The following is a 12,141-nucleotide window of genomic DNA, read 5'->3' on the forward strand; positions in this document are numbered from 1 at the left end:
ATCTCAGGGTCCTATTTTCGTGAACATACTTGGCGCAGTACAATGCTCAATGACCATGCATTTAGTCTTATCCAATTTTCGTGAGAGTGCTAACTCTAACCACGCGAAGCGCAAGTGGGCATGGCTGGGAGTGTTTGTGCTATCTGTGGGTGTATGTGTGCAAACTGTGGGTGTACTGTATATCAATGAAATAGCACAGTGCAATTTGCTATTTTCCTGAGAATTAGGTCATTGCACTAAGACGTTTGAGAAGCACTTCTTATATCGTCTAACAAATAACTTCAAATATCTAAATCACTTCCTGCATTTGCAGTTTGGGTATTCCACCAGCAGATGATAATAATGAGCTATCAATTACTTTTAAAACCATGATTTGTGTCAGTAGATCAATAATAATAATAATAATAATAATAATAATAATGTTTATTTTGTACATTGTCTTGCCAAAGCTGAAAGACACTGAACATAAATTAAACATAAAACATTAAATAGAGAAACATAGCAAATATACATTACAAAACAATAAATATTTAATTTGGCCATGACCACTGACCACTCACCACGTATGACTGATTGCATAGCGCTGCGCTTAAAGGCATAGCGCTCTTAAAATAGGGCCCTCAATGTGTGGACCCAGGGCCTTTTTGCAGAATCTTTTTTATTGCTCTGCCTGTAGTGTTGGTATGGCTTAATACTGCCTATTTCACTCAGGAGTCCTACATGTCCCCTCTTGCGGGTGGTGATGTTCGAAGTAGAGACATCGGCGAGCACTGGAAAACAGGCAGGACATGCATACGCACACAACATACAGCAAGACAACACCTCCATAACTGGCCAATGTACTGGTGCAGAGTAGTGGATTATTTGATAGTGGTCATTCTAGGGTTATGACATTCTTTGGGAAGTTGTGATTCTATTTTGGCTTTACATGGCTAGCTCTATGATTGTGGTCGGGTTTTCAGAGTCATCTTAATTACCCTCAGCTGTTCCACACACCCATAGAGGGGTAATCTCGATGAGATTGGTTGGATCATCGGGTTCTGCGTCATTCTTTACCTGGCATCATCTAAACAAAAGTGGGTAGACAGCGATGCATTTCCTTAGCTATTCCTGCATCCCGTTAACACTCTTGTATGGGAGAAAGGCAACGCTAAGCATTAGAACATATCACAATGCTGCTGAGATTCACAGCACAGTATTGGCTGCAGACGGTTGTCTGTTAGTTTGTATGGATAGATGTTAAATCAATTAGTTGAGTTCCTTCCTCCTTGATCCTTTGTACCAATTAAGGATCAAGAGTGAAGGAATGCTGTTTAAAGAAAGGAGAGATTTAGAACTCTGTTTGTTACCCTTCGCTCTGGAGGTGGTATAAGTCCAAGTCACTAATGTGAAGGATTGTGTCCTTAGGGACATTGATCCACTAGGTTTAATTTGGTAGTGTAATGCACATGGCCATATCATGCTGATCGTATGTTAGGGTCTCTACTCATGTTGGAGTATTTACTAGCCATTGATTTCCTATGATCTCAGTCTGAGTTGAGACAACCTTCCTTTTCCACAATATCATTCGAAGCTGGAGTGATATGGCCTATTACACGTGGAACTTTGTGAACCATAATCAAATTCAGGACGGCTCATGAATGCTAGGTGTATGGAGTCAATCCTAATGTCATGCCACTGACTTCCTTCTAGCTAAACGAATTGGCTTGGAATTTTCCCTATTGGAAAGACAGCTGAGTATTTTCCTATATTAGCTTGTGTGTAATTTTACTTGATCTGGTTTCGTTGGACCCATTCAAAGATTGGCTCTCATTGTCCCCAGCTAATTTTGATCCTATAGGTGACTGGAAAAAGTTCATCCACAATCTCATGGGGGCCCGTCCAGTGAGGCAGGAATGTCTGTTATTTGTCAAGTCATATTTATTTGTATAGCACTTTTCACAACACGCATCATTTAAAAGTAGATTTACAGAAAATTATGCTGTAACAGAAAATTATGCTGTGATGTTTTAAAGATAACATTGAGTTCCTCTTGGGGCGCCTTTTGTTTGTTGTAGGCTTTTCAACCAACTGCGATTCTCTGGAGTGGTCTCGCAAAGGCGAATGTTGTTCTCAGGTGGTAGTCTGAAAATGGGAACGTCATTCCTTCATCATGTGCTGCAGTGGGGCTAGGTGGTTAGGGTTAGCCGGTTGGAATTGACAACATATCAGGCATCCTACTACATATTCTGCCACATCTTGTTGCATACCGGGCCAGTATGCCTATTTTTTAGCATTTCTTAAGTGGCTTTGGCACACTGGTTTTCGGCACATGGTGTTTAGTGGGCATATTGGAGTTTCTTTGCATGTATTGCAATGGGACACCTCTACCTTCTAAGCTCTTGTTTTATCTCTTAATAGTGATTCAGTTCTTCTCTGACCATGTCGAACTCATCTTTGGTGCGGTCTAGCTGTTGGGTCAGGATTTAACTTCAGCTCTTGACATTTTCAGATGACCTTCCATGGCTTTGATTCTATAGTTTTTGTCGTTGAATTTGGATATGGCTTTCTCTATTAGTAATTTGGCATATTGGAGTTTCTTTTCCAGACTGCTCTTTGTGCTTAACAGTTGCCTGCACTTCCACCAGGGCTTCTTAGAGCTTTCCTATTTCTTTCTTTGACTTCTGCTCCATGTGGTTGAACCCGTTCGAGTCAGTCCTGGGCTACTGCTTCTAGCTGGTCTATATGGTATTGGGCATGCATCAGCTTCATTTGGGCCTTTGTGGTCTGTAGTTTTTGGTCATCCACTTCCTGTTCCAGGTGGGTGGTGTTCTCGTTGCTTAGTTTTAGCTGCGCTATGAAATTGTGGGCTAGGGTGACAATAATTTTGGCCAGTTCCTCATGGTTGTAGCTCTTTTTTTGGGCATGTGCCATGAACCGTCTTTTGTCATCCAGCTGCTCTCACTAGGGGGAGGCAATGGTTACCTGACACTTTTACCTATGATTTATGTATTTATTTAGTTATTTATCAGATCAAGTCATCTTTATTTGTATAGTTCTTTCACAACACTCATTGTTTCAAAGCAGCAACATTATTATTATACAGAAAATTATGCTGTAACAGAAAAGATGTCTTCAAGTCTCACTGTGTGATTTAAATAAATAATGCAACTAAAAAATCATGCCTTACAAGTTTTTGTCTTTAGGTCCTCAGTGAGCAGGCCAAAGGTGACTGTAGCAATGATGAAAAAACTCCATAAGATGTTAGTTTATGGAGAAAGACAACATTGGGAGAAACAAGGCTCAGCACAAAAAAACAGAAACAATGCATAAGTAACAACTATGGGTGACTCATTTACAACATGGGGCTCACAGCTTCATTCACTCAGTGTGAGTCGCCTATTTAGCGCTATACAGTGCATCCGGAAATTATTCACCGTGCTTCACTTTTTCCACATTTTGTTATGTTACAGCCTTATTCCAAAATTGATTAAATTCATTATTTTCCTCAAAATTCTACAAACAATACCCCATAATGACAACGTGAAAGAAGTTTTTTGAAATCTTTGCAAATGTATTAAAAATAAAAAACGAACAAAAACACATGTACATAAGTATTCACGGCCTTTGCTCAATACTTTGTTGAAACACCTTTGGCACCAATTACAGCCTCAAGTCTTTTTGAGTATGATACTACAAGCTTGGCACACCTATTTTTGGGCAGTTTCTCCCATTCTTCTTTGCAGGACCTCTCAAGCTTCATCAGGTTGGATGGGGAGCGTCGGTGCACAGCCATTTTCAGATCTCTCCAGAGATGTTTAATCGGGTTAAAGTCTGGGCTCTTGCTGGGCCACTCAAGGACATTCACAGAGTTGTCCCGTAGCCACTCCTTTGTTATCTTGGCTGTGTGCTTAGGGTCGTTGTCCTGTTGGAAGATGAACCTTTGCCCCAGTCTGAGGTCCAGAGCACTCTGGAGCAGGTTTTCATCAAGGATGTCTCTGTACATTGATGCATTCATCTTTCCCTCAATCCTGACTAGTCTCCCAGTTCCTGCCACTGAAAAACATCTCCACAGCATGATGCTGCCACCACCATGCTTCACTTTAGGGATGGTATTGGCCAGGTGATGCGCGGTGCCTGGTTTCCTCCAGGCATGATGCTTGCCATTCAGGCCAAAGAGTTCAATCTTTGTTTCTCATGGTCTGAGAGTCCTTCAGATGCCTTTTGGCAAACTCCAGGCAGGCTGTCATGTGCCTTTTACTGAGGAGTGGCTTCCGTCCGGTCACTCTACCATACAGGCCTGATTGGTGGAGTGCTGCAGAGATGGTTGTTCTTCTGGAAGGTTCTCCTCTCTCCACAGAGGAACGCTGGAGCTCTGTCAGAGTGACCATCGGGTTCTTGGTCACCTCCCTGACTAAGGCCCTTCTCCCCCGATCGCTCAGTTTGGCTGGGCAGCCAGCTCTAGGAAGAGTCCTGGTGGTTCCAAACTTCTTCCATTTACGGATGATGGAGGCCACTGTGCTCATTGGGACCTTCAATGCTGCAGAAATTTTTCTGTACCCTTCCCCAGATCTGTGCCTCGATACAATCCTGTCTCGGAGGTCTACAGACAATTCCTTGGACTTCATGGCTTGGTTTGTACTCTGACATCCACTGTTAACTGTGGAACCTTATATAGACAGGTGTGTGCCTTTCCAAATCATGTCCAGTCAACTGAGTTTACCACAGGTGGACTCCAATCAAGTTGTAGAAACATCTCAAGGATGATCAGTGGAAACAGGATGCACCTGAGCTCAATTTTGAGTGTCATGGCATAGGCTGTGAATACATAAGTACATGTGATTTTTTTTTCGTTTTTTATTTTTAATACATTTGCAAAGATTTCAAAAAACTTCTTTCACATTGTCATTATGGGGTATTGTTTGTAGAATTTTGAGGAAAATAATGAATTTAATCCATTTTGGAATAAGGCTGTAACATAAGAAAATGTGGAAAAAGTGAAGTGCTGTGAATACTTTCCGGATGCACTGTATTTATCTCCACTTATGTGGCAAGTTTCCTGATATATTTCCATTCCAGTAGTCCAATCAGAGCAACATTTCAGATGCTATGCGATGATATTGATGATATTCTCTGAGTGAATTATGTATTCACATGGCTTGTTGAGGCAAACTCATATATTCCTAATAAGAGAAAAAATAACAAATATAATAGGTGTCTTTGTACATTCAGTGATTGGCCCCTAATTAGAAAAATGCAACACACAAGCACTTTATCCAGGTCTTTTACCTTTGGACCCTCCTGTATATGCAGTTGTAACAATACTACTATTACAAGTGAAATTCTTTTGCATTCTAAAAAAGCCCTAACAAATATATTTTTTTACTTTTTTATACCAGTGGATTTCTGTCGTAAAACAAAAAGAAGGATACATAGTTTTTCACCCATTTAACTGATGCTGAAGTCTATTTGAGCTCACAGCACTCCGTGTTAGTGAACATTCGGGTACGTGCAGCTTCAGCTACTGCATTGTAGGCAAGCTGTCAAAAACAATAACTTTTTTTTCAAATGCTGCTGTTCTTTATGTGCTGTGTTTAATTGGGAACAGGTGCCACAAGTTCACTGTGAATTACTGTTGTCCATGGCAATGCTGACAAGCTCACAGAAGGCTTGCCAACATAATTAAGAGCCAAATTCAGCTAAAGCTGTTTTTCATATTATTATGGGACACGTGAAACAGAGCGTTACAATCATTTTAAGGGCATATAAATTAAAGCATGTTATATCAAAAGCACTCAAAAGCTAAATTAACAGCAGTGTTGGAGAGTAAAGCCGTGCCCTAACTACACAATGTTTGGTCAGATTTTGCTGTCGTAATCAGTCAAATCAAAAAATCAAATCAAATCAAATCACTTTATTGTCACACAGCCATATACACAAGTGCAATGGTGTGTGAAATTCTTGGGTGCAGTTCCGATCAACATAGCAGTCGTGACAGTGATGAGACAGTACCAATTTACAATAACATCAAATTAACACAACACAATTTAAACATCTGATATACACATAATTACACTCAACAATATACAAATAATAACATACACTGTACAGTATACAATATGCACTATATAGATACACATTATTCAATAAAAATAAAAAATAAAATATATAAAAAAGTATATATAGAATGTACAGTATTGTACTGTATTGACATTCAGCTGTCGGTTGATAGTCAGTTGTTAAGAGAGAATATAATATAATAATAATATAATTTATGACAGTCCGGTGTGAGATATAAGAGTAAGGGTAATAAAGTGCAGTGCTGATGTATTTGATCGTGGGAGATCAAGAGTTCAGAAGTCTGATTACTTGGGGGAAGAAGCTATCATGAAGTTGGCTGGTGCGGGTCCTGATGCTGCGATACCGCCTGCCTGATGGTAGCAGTGAGAACAGCCCATGGCTCGGGTGGCTGGAGTCTCTGATGATCCTCCGAGCTTTTTTCACACACCGCCTTGTATATATTTCCTGGAGGGAGGGAAGCTCACCTCCGATGATGTGTCTGGCAGTTCGCACCACACTTTGCAGTGCTTTGCCGTTGTGGGCGGTGCTATTGCCGCACCAGGTGGAGATGCAGCCAGTCAGGATGCTCTCTACAGAGCAGGTGTAGAACCGTGTGAGGATGTGGCGGTTCATTCCAAACTTCCTCAGCCGTCTCAGGAAGAAGAGGTGCTGATGAGCCTTCTTCACAACGACTTCAGTGTGGATGGACCATGTGAGTTCCTCAGTGATGTGGACACCCAGGAACTTGAAGCTGCTGACTCTCTCCACTGGTGCTCCATTGATGGTGATGGGACTGTATTCTCTGTCTTTTCTCCTGAAGTCCACCACATGCTCCTTTGTCTTACTGACGTTGAGGGAGAGGTTGTGCTCCTGACACCAGTGTGTCAGAGTGTGCACCTCCTCTCTGTAGGCTGTTTCATCATTGTCAGTGATCAGACCTACCACCGTCGTGTCATCAGCAAACTTAATGATGGCATTGGAGCTATGTGTTGCCACACAGTCATGTGTGTACAAGGAATACAGTAGTGGGCTGAGAACACAGCCCTGCGGGGCTCCAGTGTTGAGGGTCAGTGATGAGGAGATGTTGCTGCCTATTCTAACCACCTGGCGTCTGCTTGACAGGAAGTCCAGGATCCAGCTGCACAGCGAGCTGTTTAAGCCCAGAGCCCGGAGTTTCTCATCTAGCTTGGAGGGCACTATGGTGTTGAATGCTGAGCTGTAGTCTACAAACAGCATTCTCACATAAGTGTTCTTTTTTTCCAGGTGGGAGAGAGCAGTGTGTATTGTAGATGCAATGGCATCATCAGTGGAGCGGTTGTTGCGGTAAGCAAACTGCAATGGGTCCAGTGATGGAGGCAGCACAGAGCAGATATAGTCTCTGATTAGTCTCTCAAAGCATTTGCTGATGATGGGGGTCAGAGCAACAGGACGCCAGTCATTTAAACAAGTTATTTTTGATTGTTTTGGAACAGGCACTATGGTGGATGTTTTAAAGCATGTGGGGACTACAGACAAAGAGAGGGAAAGGTTGAAAATTTCCGTAAAAACACCAGCCAGCTGGTTCGCGCACGCTCTGATGACGCGGTGTGAAATTGCTGAACCAATGTCCAAAAGTGTTTGTCTGTTGTAGACAATAAGGCAGACAACATCCAAGACAAAAAACATAAGAATTGTGAACAAAACAAACAAAACATTACTATGTTGTGTCGGAGCTCGCAACGCAGCAGCCATACTCGGCGCCATCTTGAGTCTTAGATCGTAGATAGATTTTCGAGGTCTGTGACAAAACCCCAAGATCACTGCAAAATACAGTAGGTGCTAGCTAGGTCGGTGTTGTGCGCCAAGTATGAGCAGCTAAGTGACATGATCTGAGTTGGTTTTGAGCTGTCACAGAGTATGTCTATATGGGCAGTTATACTTTGAAGGTTTTTGTGCTGTCAAGCTACAGTCTTCATCTCTCGGTCCAAGTATACATGACACTATGCATAATTGAATAGCTGAAGAAATAATTTATTACATTCTTTATGTGTTGATTTTGGTGCAGATCAGATGAACGTTATCCGTTGTGTTAATGGTGATGTCCGATTGCGGAAGATGACGCAATTTGCCCCTGGAACTATACGAGCTCTACTGTGCTTAACTTTAATCCTTATAAACTCTGTGTAAAGCGTAATAATAACATTTAGACTGAGAAGAGATGTCATGAATAAATTGACGATTAAGAAAATATATGGTTTGTCTATATATTCCTAGTGATTGCTGGTATTTCTTGTGTGAATACTTAAATGATTCTGTATCTGTACCTGTCATTTGCGGAATGTTATCACTTGAAGATCATGCTCTACACAGACAGGTTTAGCTGTTGCGCACCCTCTCTGTCTTTACATCATCGTCTCCCTCAGAACCCATTTGCATACAAGCCCTCATATGTTCGGGGCCCCACTGCAACCGCGGGCTTAAGCCCCAGATAGCCCGTGTGTTAATACGGCCCTGCTAATGCTAATGCTAAAATGCTAACATTGGCCATAAGTATGCATCTGTAAAATTATGAATAAGTTTGTTATACTTGTTTTATTAAAGAAAGATGTTTATTACTGCAAAGATTGGTGTTGAGTGATACACATTTACATGAATGATATAAGAGTGTTACTATGGCAGACAGATAAGAGGATTAGTCAATGGGCAAAAGAATAGTAATTAATTAGAGACAAATCAATGTGTCACAGTTAGGGCTGTCAAATTAAAATTAAAATTAAAATATTCGTCGAATTTAAGAAGAAAATGCACATTCGAATGCTAAAACTGTGCATTCGAATTTTAGATGTGTGCCAAGCACTGACGATGACTTCAGATCGATTGCATTCTTGCGCTAAAAAAAGGCTAGACACAGCGCAACAAATACAGTTTAACAGAAACCAGATGTCTCAAGATGCTTTTTAAAGTTCTTTTTAATTAGACACAGCATATAAAAAAAACAGCACTCCAGCACAAGACGCTGAATAAACAAAAACAAAGCGAAACAAAGACGTTTGTCTAGTGCATTTACCAAGAAAAACAAATGGATGGTTGAAAAAGTGTTCGGTGTGAACAGCCCCTTGCAGTTGGTGGAGGTACTTGGCTGTTGTGGCTTGCTCTCTTGTGTTTCTCAGATTAAGCAATGAGTTCTTTAAACATTTTGTCATGAAAGATGTTCAACTTGGAAATGTGTGTCTCGAGACCCTTGCGTTCGGTTCCACTCTGTTGTGTTCTGTCTGTTTGAACAGCCCTTGGCCTGGGCTCATAGTCTGAGCCGTGTCACCACTGAGTTCAGAAGAATACCACTGCTATCTGGGAATATTGCTACCCTACTAAATAAAAGATAATGTGGTATTTCACTGTTATTATGATGCTTGAGTCTGGGGTAGTATACTCTGGCATCAGTGCAAGTGTAACACCATGTGGACTGCCTATTGAAGCACCCCCCCCCCCCCCCCACCTCATTTTTCTTTTGACTTAACATTTGAAAATATGGACTGACTAAAAGTTTTTATTTATTTACTTTATGCACATTAGTTTAAAACGGAATGCTCTTTTTTCTAACAGCCAGTAATGTTCTTTGCACTAATATAATGGTGCTGTATGGTTTATGTCAGTGGTTCTCGACTGGTTTTGCTTCGGGACCCAGATTTTACATTGGAAGTCAAGTGGCGACCCACTATATTAAAAAACATAACCTGTTTTTAATGTATCCTGGGTCGCATTTCCTTTTCTCTTGCATAGTTTTGATCATGGTTTTCAAGTATAAGGGCATGCATCAAGTGGCATTATTTTTATTGTTGATGTAAACAACAAAATCTACAGGAATTTTTCTCTCCCCCCTTTTAAAAATTGAAGAGCATATTTACTTATAGGCTATGAGCCCATTATTATCCCGTTTGTTTCCTAATTTTAAACAACATTCAAACAGAACATACATATTACACAAGAGGAAAGGCTGCTCATTACCATGGTTAGGTCAATGTAGCTAGTCTTAAATAATAGTAATAATAATAATAAATTATAGTATTGATGAAAAAATAAAAAATAAGCCGAAACACATTTTGAAACTTTAACTACAACTGCAAATGTTGATATAAAAATGAGGTCTAATAGATTCTACCTATAGATTGTTTAATAAGAAACTAGTTACTTTTACTCATGTAAAATCATGAAACTTTGTAAAGGGGATGATGTGTAATTAATTTGTTTTTTCTTTTTTTTTTTTTCTTTTTTTTTAGCACATAGCACAGTGTTGCTCTTTTCCTCCTCAGTGCTGTTTGGCATGTCAGGGCTGCCTGTTTGATGGGTTTGCACACGCATCAGAGAGCAGAGCAGATCATTAGCAGGAGCTGGTACCATTACACTTGCGCCGAAGCTTTAATCGCACCGCAAAAATGTCACAGTGCAGATGAGAAGCCTTTAACTGAATGCGAGATTATCATTAAATCTCTTCATTAAACGTTATAATATCATTAAATAATCTCCATCACTTGGGCAGCCTCCGAAAAATCTTCAATGGGAGAACCATGGCATTGTTCTTTCCCTGCTGTCTGACCCAGTCCGAATAGACCTGCGACCCACCAGTTGAGAAACACTGGTTTATGCATTTAATTAGAAACAACGGCAATTTATAAATCAGCTGATTTTATTTTTGAAGTCTGCCCAAATGTTATTTGAATTTTGAAAATATTTAAAGTAAAAATTCAAATTTTGTTCTCTGCCCAATTGACAGCCCTTGTCACAGGTATGAATGGTTAACAGACTGCTGATACATCCAAAAATGAACATTTCTAGTGTTTACCATGTCTCCCTGCTTTATAAACGAGATAAATCAGCCTCTGAAGGGCACTTCGAAGGGAGAATAATCATAGTAGCCATGCTGTAAGATCGCTTCAAACTGAATTTCCAATAAAAATTACTTAAAAGGTGAGTTCTGAATAAACATTATGTTTGAGCCCCACACCTTTTAGCCCTCCAAAGTTCTCACAGTGGATGGTTAAGTCTGCGAAGGGAGTAAGGCATAGGGATGATCACTTCTGAATGAAATGCAACTTGTTGTTGTTGTTGCTCTTCATTTTCTCTGCTTTCTGTTGGGTTCTGTGACATCTGAGGCTGCAGTTTTTCCCCACAAGAGGGAACCCTCGCCTGAATACTAGCTCAGTGCAACTTGATTGCCTAATTCACTTCACCAGTCACTCACTTCCTGTTTAGATACTGTATGTATAAAAGGCTATGTGGTTCATTCATGCTTTGCAAAGTCTTGCTGATCATTCCTGCAATTCTGAGCATTTACTCTTGTTATGTTCTATTATGGTACTGATCTCTTGCCTGGTTTGCCCACTTGCCTGATGTTTTGGATTTGTTTGCTGATTTATTCTGACTGTTTGGATTTTGACCTGGCCTGTTGTGTGACTACTCTTTTGGATTTTTTACTGTATCTTTACCATTTTTTAATAAACTTCTGCAAATAGATTCTTAACACCATGTCAAGCAGTTTTGTTACAGGTACAACTTCTTGGTTAAATACACATTGCGTGGCACCTCTCTTTTCGTGGCATGCGCATAACACAGAGGCCTATTGTAGTCCGACTGAAGTGTATACATGCTAGACTGAACCAATCTACAACTGCAAGATCTAGGTCTGTTAGTTTGATTTCACAGAAATCAGACTGGTACAATTTCAGTCTGACTAACGCATTTACATGACATTTAAAAAAATACAAATTATTGCTTTAGTCTGACTGAAATCAGATTTACGCACTTACAGACACTACAATATTTTCAAGCAGGTTTGATATTATCACCACATGATCTTGTAGTGCGAGCAATGCAGCGGCAATGCAAACTGCACCAGTCAATCACATCTAATTATGCATCTTTATGCACAGGAATGGAAGGCCACAATTTAATCATAATTGCATTTTATTGTAATTTTAACAAATAAATAAATGATATGAGCACTAAACTTGTCACTGTGCTAGGTTTTATATTAGCCCTTGCTGCCTGTTTCTTTTCAACCATCATATCTGCCATATTTTCTTTTTTTTATTTTTTTTTTTACTTTTTTTTTTTTTTTTCAAATAA

Source organism: Myxocyprinus asiaticus, chromosome 25 (assembly GCF_019703515.2).
Source record: "Myxocyprinus asiaticus isolate MX2 ecotype Aquarium Trade chromosome 25, UBuf_Myxa_2, whole genome shotgun sequence".
NCBI classification, from domain to species: domain Eukaryota; kingdom Metazoa; phylum Chordata; class Actinopteri; order Cypriniformes; family Catostomidae; genus Myxocyprinus; species Myxocyprinus asiaticus.